The sequence below is a fragment of the Eriocheir sinensis genome, chromosome 41 (assembly GCF_024679095.1).
Source record: "Eriocheir sinensis breed Jianghai 21 chromosome 41, ASM2467909v1, whole genome shotgun sequence".
Taxonomy (NCBI): Eukaryota; Metazoa; Arthropoda; class Malacostraca; order Decapoda; family Varunidae; genus Eriocheir; species Eriocheir sinensis.
The window spans coordinates 10,742,913-10,756,611 of record NC_066549.1 but is presented as its reverse complement, the minus strand read 5'-3'; positions in this window follow the sequence as shown (position 1 = coordinate 10,756,611).

The window sequence follows — 13,699 nt, the reverse complement described above, 5'->3', positions numbered from 1 at the left end:
TAGACATAAATATATAGATACAGAAATATATAGATAGAAATACAGAAATAGATAGACAGATAAATAAATACAGAAATATATAGATACAGAAATAGATAGAGAGATAGAGAGAGAGAGAGAGAGAGAGAGAGAGAGAGAGAGAGAGAGAGAGAGACACACACACACACACACACACACACACACACACACATTTTCCCACTCATGGCCGATTAATTAGTCACAGAATTTCAATCACTGTCATCCTCGTCGCTTGCCTCCGTGCATGATGATATAGTTGCTGCATTACTAGCGAAGTTCCAAGGATCGTTAACTTCATGATGACTGTGATTTAATATAGATTGAATTTCTAGATTGCGTTTTTTGCTTCCGAAGTAAGTAAACTGTAATACTTCCTACAGTTTTTCCCCCTCACAGATCCTGACAACATACAAAAGCCTAGTTCTCACCTGTATGAATTATGCATGTCATGTCTTGGCTAGGGTGGTTTCACACACACACACACACACACACACACACACACACACACACACACACACACACACACACACACACACACACACACACACACACACAGCTTTTTTGGACTGAGTCAGTCTTCGCCTCATCACCTGCCCTCCTATTACTGACAGCCTTCTACCTCTTTCGCCGCAATGTTGCTCTCCTTCAATCTTTTCTCCATATTTTCATGCTGACTTCTCTTCTGAACTTGCTAACTTCATGCACACCCACCCCGGCGGCCCCGTTGCACAGTACTTTCTACTCTAGCTTACCTTTATGCTCTCCAAATACTTTAGGGAAGACTTAATCAGGATCTTCATTTTTTCAGCCCTTTCACTGTCGAACTTCCTTTTTCTGTATTTCGTCGTACCTTCGACTTGACCATCATATTTAAGTTAGGGGTATCAAGACACCTCTCTTACGAAATTGGCATTCTTAACGGACGCAGCGCGAAATGATTTGAGCTGCTTTCTTTACTGTAAAAAAATAACAATAATAATATATAACGTATTGTGATTTGGAGCATAACAAATATTGAAAAAATGAAAATATATGATAGGACACATCGTGCTGTTCACTTTTGGAAGAATTTAGTTTCATGATTTTGGCCCCTTGACCCTTGGCACTTCAGTGTGGGGTGGCCTCTTGCGGCTGTCAGCCTTGATACACGGTTGTCCCCAGACTCGCGAGGTGATTGACGCTGCTGAAGGAAATGCTGCTCGTTGTTTCTCTGCCGCATAGAATGGCCTAGAGGGATAGAAGTGTTTAAACCATCGGACACGAAATTGAATTCAGAGCGTTCTCAAGATGGTGAACTAATGGTCCGCTGTTTCCCACGACACGGTGCATCTAGAAGAAAAGGTAATGTCCTTCCTCGCTGGTACTTACAGATGACGGTGCAAAGGTGATGTGCCATGCAGTATAGTATGTGTGTCTTGTTCCCTCTACATTACAAAACCGGCTTCAAGTACTGTGTCTGAGATCATTACGTGAATCATCCATTGCGTAAAGGATAAACGTCCCTTTGAGATCTTACATGAATATACACTATACACCCAGAGGTTGATGGTATGACACCTACAATCTCTTTACACTAAAATATACCTTTATTGAAATTATGTGTGTGTGTGTGTGTGTGTGTGTGTGTGTGTGTGTGTGTGTATTTATACAAATATATAGGTGGATAGATATATAGACAGATACATGGATAAAAAGATAGATATTTACATAACCACTCTCTCTCTCTCTCTCTCTCTCTCTCTCTCTCTCTCTCTCTCTCTCTCTCTCTCTCTCTCTCTCTCTCTCTCTCTCTCTCTCTCTCTCTCTCTCTCTCACACACACACACACACACACACACACCCCATGGCTATACATTTCAGTCATACTTTCGGGCAGGGGCTTTACAGGCGATATCAACGGCTTGGCATTCAGGGATGACAGGATACGTTTACCTTCTGCAAATTGAACTAGGGCGGCCCAGGAGGTGCTGACTTGTTTTCATCTTTGGTACAAATTGAAGAATATACTGAAATTCATTCATTTGTACTTTGTAGGCAGTTTTTATATTGTTTTCATTCACAGGCGCACTCGCGCATGCTCTCTCTCTCTCTCTCTCTCTCTCTCTCTCTCTCTCTCTCTCTCTCTCTCTCTCTCTCTCTCTCTCTCTCTCTCTCTCTCTCTCTCTCTCTCTCTCTCTCTCTCTCTCACACACACACACACACACACACACACACATCTCTTGGGGCCGTATTGCCACACATTGACCCATACTTTCTACAAAATCATAATAAAAAATATTTTGAGTTTATGGCGCAACTTTCATCAAGGTTATAATGCAAAACACAACCCTACCCTCCACAAGCCCATGGTTATGTCTTGTATCATCAGCATACTGTATGATTGCACAGCTTAGTGTTCGTTAGCAGCAAGACTATTATGTGATCCAATTGTTTTAACACAGTAAAACTAGGCAGGATGTTGATTGAAAATTATTATTATGGAAGTGGTGATCCCGAAAACCTGAGTACGAGTTTCGCCGCAAGCAACTGACAATTGTTTTCAACCCTCGGCTAATGGCGGAGATTACCCACATGCTGTCCGAATCATCAGTCGACCCTAACTTCAGCGACTTTGGTCAACATAACCACCATAGGGCAGCATAGGCCAAGCGAGAGTCATATATTACGACAGATATACATGATGTTCGCCTGCATTGCTGACAGGTTGGGACTCTCCACCAGGCCCCAGGAAAATCTTACTGGCGCTATGGCAGCCAATAATATATGGCCGTCAGTAGAGCTTCATGAGTTAACCCTACAAAAAACACAAACCTCTTCCAGCACGATTTTCACGCATTTTGACTAGCTTCTGCCTTTTCTCTACTTGCAGTCCATAGCGCTGGCAGGCTTTCTTGGTCTGCCCAGCTCATTAGTGGTGGTTGTATTTATTTACGGTAGCGCGGTTTCTGCTTGGCTTAGGCTACCCCCTAGAGGTCCTCCCAATCCTATTGACTGAGTTTTCTGAAGTTCAGGTAGGTAGTGGTTGTAAAGACATCATGTGAGTTGTCTTTAGCCACACGACGATAGCTGAAAATTGTCAGGCGGTAAAAGCGAGTCTTGAACGCTGGTGTCCGGATCACCACGTCCACTCCCTGACTACTCGGGTACCGTCTTCCATCTTTTTATTCAGGGGAATCACCTGACTTAATCGCTTCACTGCATCTTTCTGGGTCCACCTGTTCCCCTTCCTCGGGTTTTCAGTCAGATCAATAACTGTCTATTGGGTTCGTGCGCAACGGTATAAGAAAACTTGACACTGATCATGCATGATTACCGTCAACATCATAAACAATCATCAATGTTGCTTTACATCTGTCTCTTCGGCAAAAAGTGCAGTAATTATATTTTGCCTGAAGGCCACGATTTTCACCTGGGGAGCAGTTGAAAGACGCAAGTTTGTACATAGACACTCAAGAGTAAAGTTAATTAAAAAATATGATGTACTCTTCATTTTAAGTATATTTGCTGTTTGCTTTTTTTTCCCATTTTTCTTTAAAGAAAGGCAAAGTATCGTGCATCTACAATGAATTCAGCTTTTATTCTTTTTGACGTTATACTTATAATTATCTTCGTAGCGCGTCAGATGAGTCGTGGACCCCGAACATGTATGTTGCATGGTTTTATGATTTACTACATTTACCAAATTTCTGTTCATTTATTTTCATCAAATGTGTGTATGATAAATCCAGAGAATTATCGTCAATATTAAGAAAGTTGTTTACTCTCTCAACTGAATGTTTGAAGCGTAGTCTTGCTGCAGTTATCTTGTAAACAGAAATAGGAATTTGTCATTTGTTAGACCATAACTCGGTAACTGCAGCCTCTCTAGCTCTCTACTTTAATGCAGACTGAAAGACACTGGATTACGCCTGCCATTAGTGTGGTGATGAGGTAATGGTTTCTCTCAACCATGAGTTTATCATTTGGAACAGTACTTATGTCATTTTTCCCCGTAATGTATATAATACATGTAATATAAAATAATGAAAGCAATCTTTGTGTAGACTTATGGAGTGTCTCTTTATCAAAATATAATGCGAATTTGCATTGCATACTGTTGGTATTCATTGTTTCAGGCATACAAATACATCATTGGTATTTCAGTGTTCCGCTTTTATGAATACAAAAGATTATTACATTTCTTTTTCCAGTAATGAAAACCAGCACTTCAGGGTCCTCAAAAGTAAAGAGTGGCCAAAAGAGAGGTCAATTCCGGGTGGAGAGGTGTCTTGATACACTCTTCTTGAAAGAGGTCAAGTCACAGGCAGGAGGAAATACAGACGAAGGAAGACTGTTCCAGAGATTACCAGTAAAGGGATGAAAAAATAGAGATGCTGGTTAACTCTTCCATAAGGGGTTTGGACAGAATAGGGATGAGCATGAGAAGAAAGTCGTGTGCATACATTGGTAAGCATCGTTTTTTTGTTTTGTTTTTGTTTTTTACATCAGAGGACACGGCTCTAGGACAATAAAAAGAGTACAAAAAAGCCCGCTACTCGCCGCTCCTATAAAAGATAGAAGTAAAGAGTAGCCAAGAGAGAGGTCAATTCCGGGTGGAGAGGTGTCTTGATACACTCTTCTTGAAAGAGGTCAAGTCATAGGCAGGAGGAAATACAGACGAAGGAAGGCTGTTCCAGAGTTTACCAGTGAAGGGGATGAAAGAATGGAGATGCTGGTTAACTCTTGCATTAGGGGTTTGGACAGTATACGGATGAGCATGAGTAGAAAGTCGTGTGTAGCGGGGCCGCGGGAGAGGGGGAGGCATGTAGTTAGCAAGTTCAGAAGAGCAGTCAGCATGAAAATGTCGATAGAAGATAGAAAGAGAGGCAACATGGTGGCGGAATTTAAGAGGTAGAAGACTATCAGCAAGAGGAGGAGAGCTGATGAGACGAAAAGCCTTAGACTCCACTCTGTCTAGGAGAGCTGTGTGAGTGGAGCCCCCCCACACGTGAGATGCATACTCCATACGAGGGCGGACAAGGCCCCTATAAATGGAAAGCATCTGTGCGGGAGAGAAGAACTGGCGGAGACGGTACAGAACGCCCAGCCTCGAGGAAGCTGATTTAGTAAGAGAAGAGATATGAAGTTTTCAGTTGAGATTTTGAGTTAAGGATAGACCAAGGATGTTTAGTGTTGAAGAAGGTAATAGTTGAGTGTTGTCGAAGAATAGGGGATAGATATCTGGAAGATTGTGTCGAGTGGATTGGTGGAGAAACTGTGTTTCTGAGGCGGTGAAGGACACCAGGCTCTTCTTGCCCCAATCGGAAATAATAGTAAGGTCTGAGGCTAAGCGTTCTGCAGCCTCCAGCCTGGAATCGTTTAGTTCCTGTTGAAAGAGTCTTCTATTAAAAGAAGTTGAGTAATGCAGAGTGGAGTCATCGGCGTAAGAATGGATAAGACAGCTCGTTTTGGAAAGAAGATTATTAATGAACAACAGAGAGTAGGAGATAGGACAGAGCCCTGCGGGATACCACTGTTAATAGGTTTAGGGGAAGAACAGTGACCGTCTACCACAGCAGAAATAGAACGGTAAGAAAGGAAACTAGAGACAGAGGTACAGAGAGAAGGATAGAAACCGTAGGAGTGTAGTTTGGAAAGCAAATATTTGTGGAAGACCCTATCAAAGGCTTTTGATATGTCCTGCGCAATAGCAAAGGTTTCACCGAAACGGTTAAGAGAGGATGACCAAGAGTCAGTTAAGAAGGCAAGGAGATCACCAGTAGAACGCCCCTTGCGGAACCCATACTGGCAATCAGATAGAAGGTCAGAAGTGGAAAGGTGCTTTTGAATCATCCGGTTAAGGATTGCTTAAAAAACTGTAGATAGACAAGAAAGTAAAGCTATAGGGCGGTTGTTTGAGGGATTGGAACGGTCACTCTTCTTAGGCACAGGCTGTATGAAGGCATACTTCCAGCAGGAAGGAAAGGTAGATGTTGACAGGCAGAGGTGAAAGAGTTTGACCAGGCAGGGTGTCAGCACGGAAGTACAGTTTTTAAGGACAATAGGAGGCACTCCATCAGGTCCGTAAGCCTTCTGAGGATTGAGGCCAGAGAGGGCATAGAAAATATATTTCTTAAATATCTTAATAACAGGCATAAAGGAGTCAGAGAGGGGATGAGTAGGAGCAATATGCCCAGAATCGTCCAGAGTGGAGTTTTTAGAGAACGTTTGAGAGAAGAGTTCAGCCTTAGAGATAGATAAGACGGCGGTGCTGCCGTCAGGACTAAGGAGAGGAGGGAAAGATGAAGAAGTGAAGTTGGAGATGTTTTTGGCTGGATGCCAGAAGTCCCGGAAATAATTAGAAAAAGCAAGGTTTTGTTATTTTCTATTACTGGAGTTTTTGGTAAGTCGGAGAATAGATTTGGCACGATTCCGGGCAGAAATGTAAAGATCATGGTTAGCATGGAGTGCGAAGGCTCTGGTACCTTTTGTGAGCTGCCTCTTTATCTTTGACAGCACGAGAATAAGGGTGATTAAACCAAGGCTTTTTAGGATGAGGAGTAGAGAAACTATGCCTCTGTGATGCGCTGGGCATACACAGAGGGGTCTCACTCCTGGAAGCAGTAATCATTCGACGGGAAATCAGAAAAGTACATCCTTAGGTCGTCCCACCGAGCTGAAGCAAAATGAAAGAAGCATCGCCTCTTCGGTGGGTCCAGAGGGTGTACAGGAGCGATAGGACAGGAAACAGAAATAAGGTTGTGATCGGAGGAGCCCAACGGAGAAAAGAGTTTGACAGAGTAAGCAGAAGGGTTAGAGGTAAGGATGAGGTCTAGTATGTTGGGCCGGTCTCCAAGACGGTCGGGAATACGTGTAGGGTGCTAAACCAACTGCTCTAGGTCATTGAGGAGAGCATAGTTGCATGTAGGCTTGTTCACCAGGCTGGTCAGTGAGAGAGGATGAAAGCCAAAGCTGGTGGTGAACATTGAAATCTCCTAGGATGGAGATTCCAGGGAAGGGAGAGTGAGTCAAGATGTGCTCCGCTTTAGAGTTCAAGTAGTCAAAGAATTTTACATAATTAGTAGACTTAGGTGAGAGATAGACAGAACAGATGTATTTAGTAATAGAATGACAATTAAGTCTTAGCCAGATGGTGGAAACTTCTGAAGAGTCAAGGTTGTGGGCACGAGAGCAAGTGATGTCGTTGCGCACGTAGCTTTGGATTGAAATTTATGATAGAGATAGTAGGTAGTAGGATAGTAGTCAAATATTAGCTTCTAAGTGTTGCTATTATCTTTAAGAGCACACTTATAATAGAGAACCACTAAGAGTTGAAAGGTCATGTTGTGAACACAGAGTAAGTTTGATTAATATTGTGCCACTGTTACCAAAAGGAAACTGAATCGGAACCCATCATGACCAAAGGAGGTCTGCATCTCTGTCACGACGACGCGTCTCGGCCCAAGGTCGCTCTGAAATATATCTGGTCATTCCATCGCATCGCCCCGGAGCAGCTCCTTTTTAGACTTGTCATAAAAAGCCAAGAATAACGCTCTCCGACACTCCCTCTCCCATCGACACACGAAAGCTTTTTTTCCCACCTAAGAAACGAAAGGATCATCTGTGCGGAAGAAATTTTAAAGAGAGGGGAGGTGACGGAAGACAAAATGGATCGGAAAGAAACGATGTTCCTTCGGAAAAGAAATTTAGTATCCACATTGTTTTATAATGTTGAGAAAAGATCGTGTGGAAGGTGCTTACAGAGGCAGGACATATATATCTACAAATCTAAGGTATCAAGAGAACGTTGCTTTGCTGTATTGTAAAAACTGAAACCAATTCAGTGTTTTTGTATAAGTACATCAGTTTAAAAAAATTAAAAAAAGCAAACATCCAACAAATGCCTGGCGGTTTTAACATTAACTTTGTTGTTTTGCTAAGCACTGTAAATAATAAAAATAAAGAAGGTAAAACCGTGACACTATTTGTTTTCAATTTCAGTTCGTTGAACTCTAATATGTGGAAAATCTATTAAGCCTAGCGTCCGGATCGCCTTATGTCGGTGAAACTCCTTTTTTACCAATGTCTTTAAGCCGTGCTAATTTCTTGTTAGCTAATAGTGTTCTGCATATCAGAACTACAATTCCCATACCTCTATTAAAATACAACTTTATTACAGTATAATCTTACCTTAATAAGCATGACACTCTTGCCGCCTCGTTTTGCATAATATTCTCCCTTATTTTCCTGTTCATAAGTCAGATATTTGAACACATTTGTTCCCTATTTTTCTTGCTGCAGGCCTGCACTGCGAGTCCTGGTGCTCGTTTGGCTTCCCAAGGGTATACTATTTCGAATTAAGTAGAAATCGTTTCGGCATGAAATAATTCGGCCTTTTGCATGTGTGTGTGTGTGTGTGTGTGTGTGTGTGTGTGTGTATATATATATATATATATATATATATATATATATATATATATATATATATATATATATATATATATATATATATATATATATATATATATATATATATATATATATATATATATATATATATATATATATAGATATTTTTTTTTTTTTTTCTAGTGAAAATGGTTACTTAAATGGTTGGGGTCTAATATCATTCACTGGTGTGGGGAGGCTGCTCAGGCAAGTGACTCGTTATTGAATTAGACGAACGTAATAATTCTGCACGGCCTGTAGAAATTCCTATTCTTTGATACATCAGCAACAAAGAAAAAAGATAATTTTCATGCCTGTGAAATTTTGTTGAGGTCTTTTCATGGAATATTGCCACTAAATAGTGAGAGAGAGAGAGAGAGAGAGAGAGAGAGAGAGAGAGAGAGAGAGAGAGAGAGAGAGAGAGAGAGAGATTAAAATTAAATAAAACAGATGAAAAGTAGCGATTGATAGGCAGAGTGAGATATATAGTTATATATATATATAAAAAAAAAAGCCTGCAGCAATTCAGGCATTTCGAGGGTCGAGAGGGAGCGGCATCTCCAATTACCTCCAGGCCAGGCCGACTGGACCCTCCCCCCCCCTTCCCACCCTTACCACTCCACAGCTAGCCAGAGACTAAGTTAAGGAGCCTAATTGACCTCATATCGCTATATATATAAATAAAGCTTAAACACACACACACACACACACACACACACACACACACACACACACACACACACTCACTCACTCACTCACTCACTCACTCACTCACTAAATCACACACACACACACACACACACACACACACACACACACACACACACACACTCACTCACTAAATCACTCACACACACACACACACACACACACACACACACACACACACACACACACTTACACACGCACACATACACATAACCCCTCTCCCCATGCACACGCACCCTCTTTCCCACACACACACACACACACACACACACACACACACACAGCGCTAATACACATTTGGAATATTCTTCACTTTACCTTTCGATCATCACGGTCTTAATATAGTTTCGCCAATGTCATCTCAGCTGTGATTATCGACAAAAAAAAAAAAATTCACACCACTTTCTACGAATGCAGGATGTTAGTGTTCAAATAATTTCTTTTGACGAGTTTACAAATGCATATATGCTTAAAATATCGTTTCAAGATCTTAAAAATTTTATGTACAGTTCTTGTATTTTGCAAGTAGAATATTTCTTTGAGAGTTGTGGGATACACAGGTGAAGCAGCGAGGCGCGCCGCGAAATCGGAGTTTCATCAGGTTCTATGTGACGGAGAGCGTCGGGAGTGCCCGCGTACCGGTCGTCACCACGCGGAGGCTGACCGCAGACTGAAGGCACTCCTGGCTCGCACCCGCACGCCACTCGGGTCGCTGCTTGGTGGGACGCAGTCACGCTCCTCGCCGTCACTCGTAGTGTGTATGGGACACCGCCGGGTGCTGGCGTGTTGATGGAGGGATCAGGATGTGTTTGGAATGAAAGGACGCACGTTCATTGTGCATATTTGTCCGATGGAATTTTTTTTATGTCGTTTAGCCGAGAGCCTCATGGATTTTTTGATCCGCTTGTTGAATATAAAGGACATTATTTGAAAAATCTATATGTTATATCTTTACCATATCTTTCTAAAGAACCTCTTCACTATAAGAGCTGAATTAGTCCTATAAAAGTCTGCAGAAATACGATAATGAAGGAATACTTTCCTTGACGTCTTGAATTTTCCCTATTTTATAAGATATATCTTCTAGCAATTAGTACAGAGTCATGCTTCCCAGGAACTCTTTACCTTGTTAGTTTTCTTGGTTTGTTTCCCAACGTATACCATGAGTTCTTATATTATTGGCGGCAGAAAGGTTCCCAGACGCTCGTTATGCTGCCTGTGTCGGGTCCTCGCTGCCGGGCGGGCGCGTGTAGAGATCATAAATAAGTCATGGGCTTCCCGCCTGCTGCAGACTATTTCCTTCCTCGACAAAAAACAATTCGGCTCGCTATTTCAGGCGTTTGGTACAAAAATATTTGGCATTGAATCGCTTCCAGTCACATGATTGGAAACGGGAAAGTCCTCCAAAAATAAAAAGGAAGAGTATCAGATAAGAATCATTGCCAAGGAATGGAGTTGACTTATTTTTTGGTCTTTCTGTTTATGCCATGGTGGTCGGTTGATGTTTTATCTGCATCTTTTTTACGGAAGAATCGATTTTTTAAAAAGAATGTAACAATGCCGATGTAAGTTTTGGCAGCATTCACAGAACTATTAGATGTGAAATCAAATTCACCCTGAGAGTAGAAAGCAATGACTATGTAAGAAAGCCACACATAAACTTATAGGATTTGTAAAATATAAAACCCATATTCGAAGTCAGCATTCACATCAGATATGCAGCCCTTAGTAGCAAAGAAATTCTTTACTAAATACCAAATTCTAAAACTTTAATAAAATTCTTAGAGGAGTTCAATCATTATAGTACAGCACAGGGAATCAAAATCGATTTAAACTCTCTTCAGGAATTAGATTGCTAATGGAGAAGCGTAGAAATATGAAGTAACGTCAATCGGGAACAAAATAAAAACAACAGAAATCGCAAATAAAAAGATAAACTACAAAAAATAATAGTCGGATGTTAGATAAACATGATGTTAATCGACGAAACGCAAATATCAAGTGTAAAATAAGTTTAGAGGAATTTTGTTATATGGACCACAAGATGAGCGCCGCAAGACAACTAGACGGCAAACTCACGTAAAACAGGAGCGATAAAATGATGATCCTCAAAGAGTTTTACGTTGAATTGTATTGCTCAAACTCAGCCATAGAATGAAGTAAGAATAAATATCACTTAATATGGCCAGTAACGCAACACGAAATCAGATGAGCTCTGAAAAGTTCGGAGAGGGACGACTCAAGGGAATGATATTATGATATGATTGGTTTTACAAAGGATGCCGGAGATCTTCCAGGAGAAAATTGATCAACTGTCAAACTTGTGAAAGGAAAAAATCCTATAGTTTATAATGATAGGGCCATAATTTTATCACATAAAAAGGAGACCTACTAGATCTTAAGATTTCGCCTCGTGTCAACTAACTGTCAGTTATCTAAAAAAATATTCATAAGAATAATCACAAACGGAATTTCAGACACGTTAGAATTTAACCAGCCTTGGGACAAACGTATCTCGGAAGTGGGTTCTCAACCATAGATTACATTCTAGTCAGTAACCCAGGTAATATAACAGGCATATGAGTACAAGGGACGGTTCTAAATGCGAATTTTCGGTTTACATTTTGGTAGGGTGGTAAGAGTGTGGGTGCAATGTCCTGAAGTACCCGGGTTCAAGTCCCGGACGCCGCTTGAAGCTGACATTTTCTATTCATCGCCGAGTTGCCGAAGACTACCCACATGCTGTCCTGATGATCACCTATCAACCCGGACTTTAGTAAAAAAAAATCTCTAAAGAAGATCAAGTGAAGTCCGGAGGTAGCATGAGCCACGCAAGAATGGCGCCACTGTAAAAAAAAAGACACACTTGCCTGCACAACTAACGAGCTGGGGCTGACCAATATGCCCCATTAAGAAAGCCTATATATAGGCTTTACATTAAACGTAAAAAAAATATTTATTAAGTTTTAAAAGACTTTCTTACGAAGTTTTTCTTTTCTCAGGTTGATCATGATTTTGCATCCAAACATTCTGTGAACGATACCGTCATTTACTTTTGAGCATTCTTATTTTTTCCACTATTCATGACTTTCTACTCAAGCTAAAAGTCTATATACACCAAGTCAAGTCATACGCAGCTTTGTGGGAGAAGACACGGCAGAGGCGTGGCTTATTCGTGACTTTTCCTGGAGCCAAACTAGAGAATGTAGAAACAGGGATTTAGAGAAAGCGAAGAAAGGTGAATTAATTTAAATCAGTCACTTCAACATGACCCTTCTCACACCCCACACCGCTATTTGTAGGCATTGGAATTACAGCCACGCATAGCACAATACAAAAGGCATATTTTTTCGTCAGTGGCTTGCCTGAATGCGCGGTGAAATAAGGCGAGAATGCACATCCAAAGTGCACACACGGCCGCAACTTTAGTCACCCGTGAACTGGCTTCAAGTGACGTCATCCCGCTGCTCCGCCTCAAACCGCTCCCTGCGCTTGCTGGTCGCAGTTTTGAAGGCAGAGTGACTTGACTTGGTGTATATACGAGTAGACTTTGCTCAAGCTTATCCCTTTACTGTCCAAATCCCTTATGCACGAGTTAAACAGCATCTTTACTCTTTTATCCCTCACGTTGGTAAACTCTGGAACAATCTTCCTTCATCTGTATTTCCTCCTGCCTACGACATGAACGCTTTCAAGATGAGGGTATTAGGACACCTCTCCTGCCGAAATTGATCTATTTTTCGGCCACTCCTCTGAACGCTTTTTATTGGAGCAGTGAGTAGTGGGCTTTTTTTTCATTATTGTTTCCTTTTTTTCGCCCTTGAGCTGTTTTGTCGGCTGTAAAAAAAAAAAAAGTCCACAGTTTGCGTGGCACGGCGCGCTGACTAATCTTCTTTCTTTGATTTTGAATTTACTCCGTAACGATTAACATATCCGATGTTCTTGTTGTTTTTGTCTGTAAACGAGCCAATAGTGCCTTGGCTGCAATCGCATCGAAGTAACTGGTTTGGTAGGAATTAAGTTGATTACTCCCATTTGAAATGAGAGAACTCATATTCACATTAGTTTGTGGTGCTTTGTGGCGCGTCCCTGCGGGGAATTGCTTCACGGACACAAAGAAGAAAAAGCCTTAATGACTAAAGTTCATCTCATTTTGCATCATGGCCTGAATTACTTGGTGTGGCGAGGGACCGGACAAGATAAATGAAGAACCAAGAAGAACAAAAGGCCCGCCGAGGAGTCCTGGCGTCTCCCCCCTCCCTCTGTGCCTCAAGGGCTGGATGTGAGGCTTTATTATTGAATATCTATAAAACATGAAATCACCTCGTTTCCTTAAAAGAAAGGAGTCGCCACTTTTGTCTACTATAAACTGAAACGTGACTGAAGTTTCTTATGCCATATCATATTTTTATGTTTCTAATAAACCGCCTTCTTCTTTTAGTTAGTCAAATTTGTCAAACAGTAATGTGTGATCAACTGTACCTATTATACTTAGTTTGGCAAATCCTCCATTACAGTCTAACGGACATAGTGAATATTGCCAGACC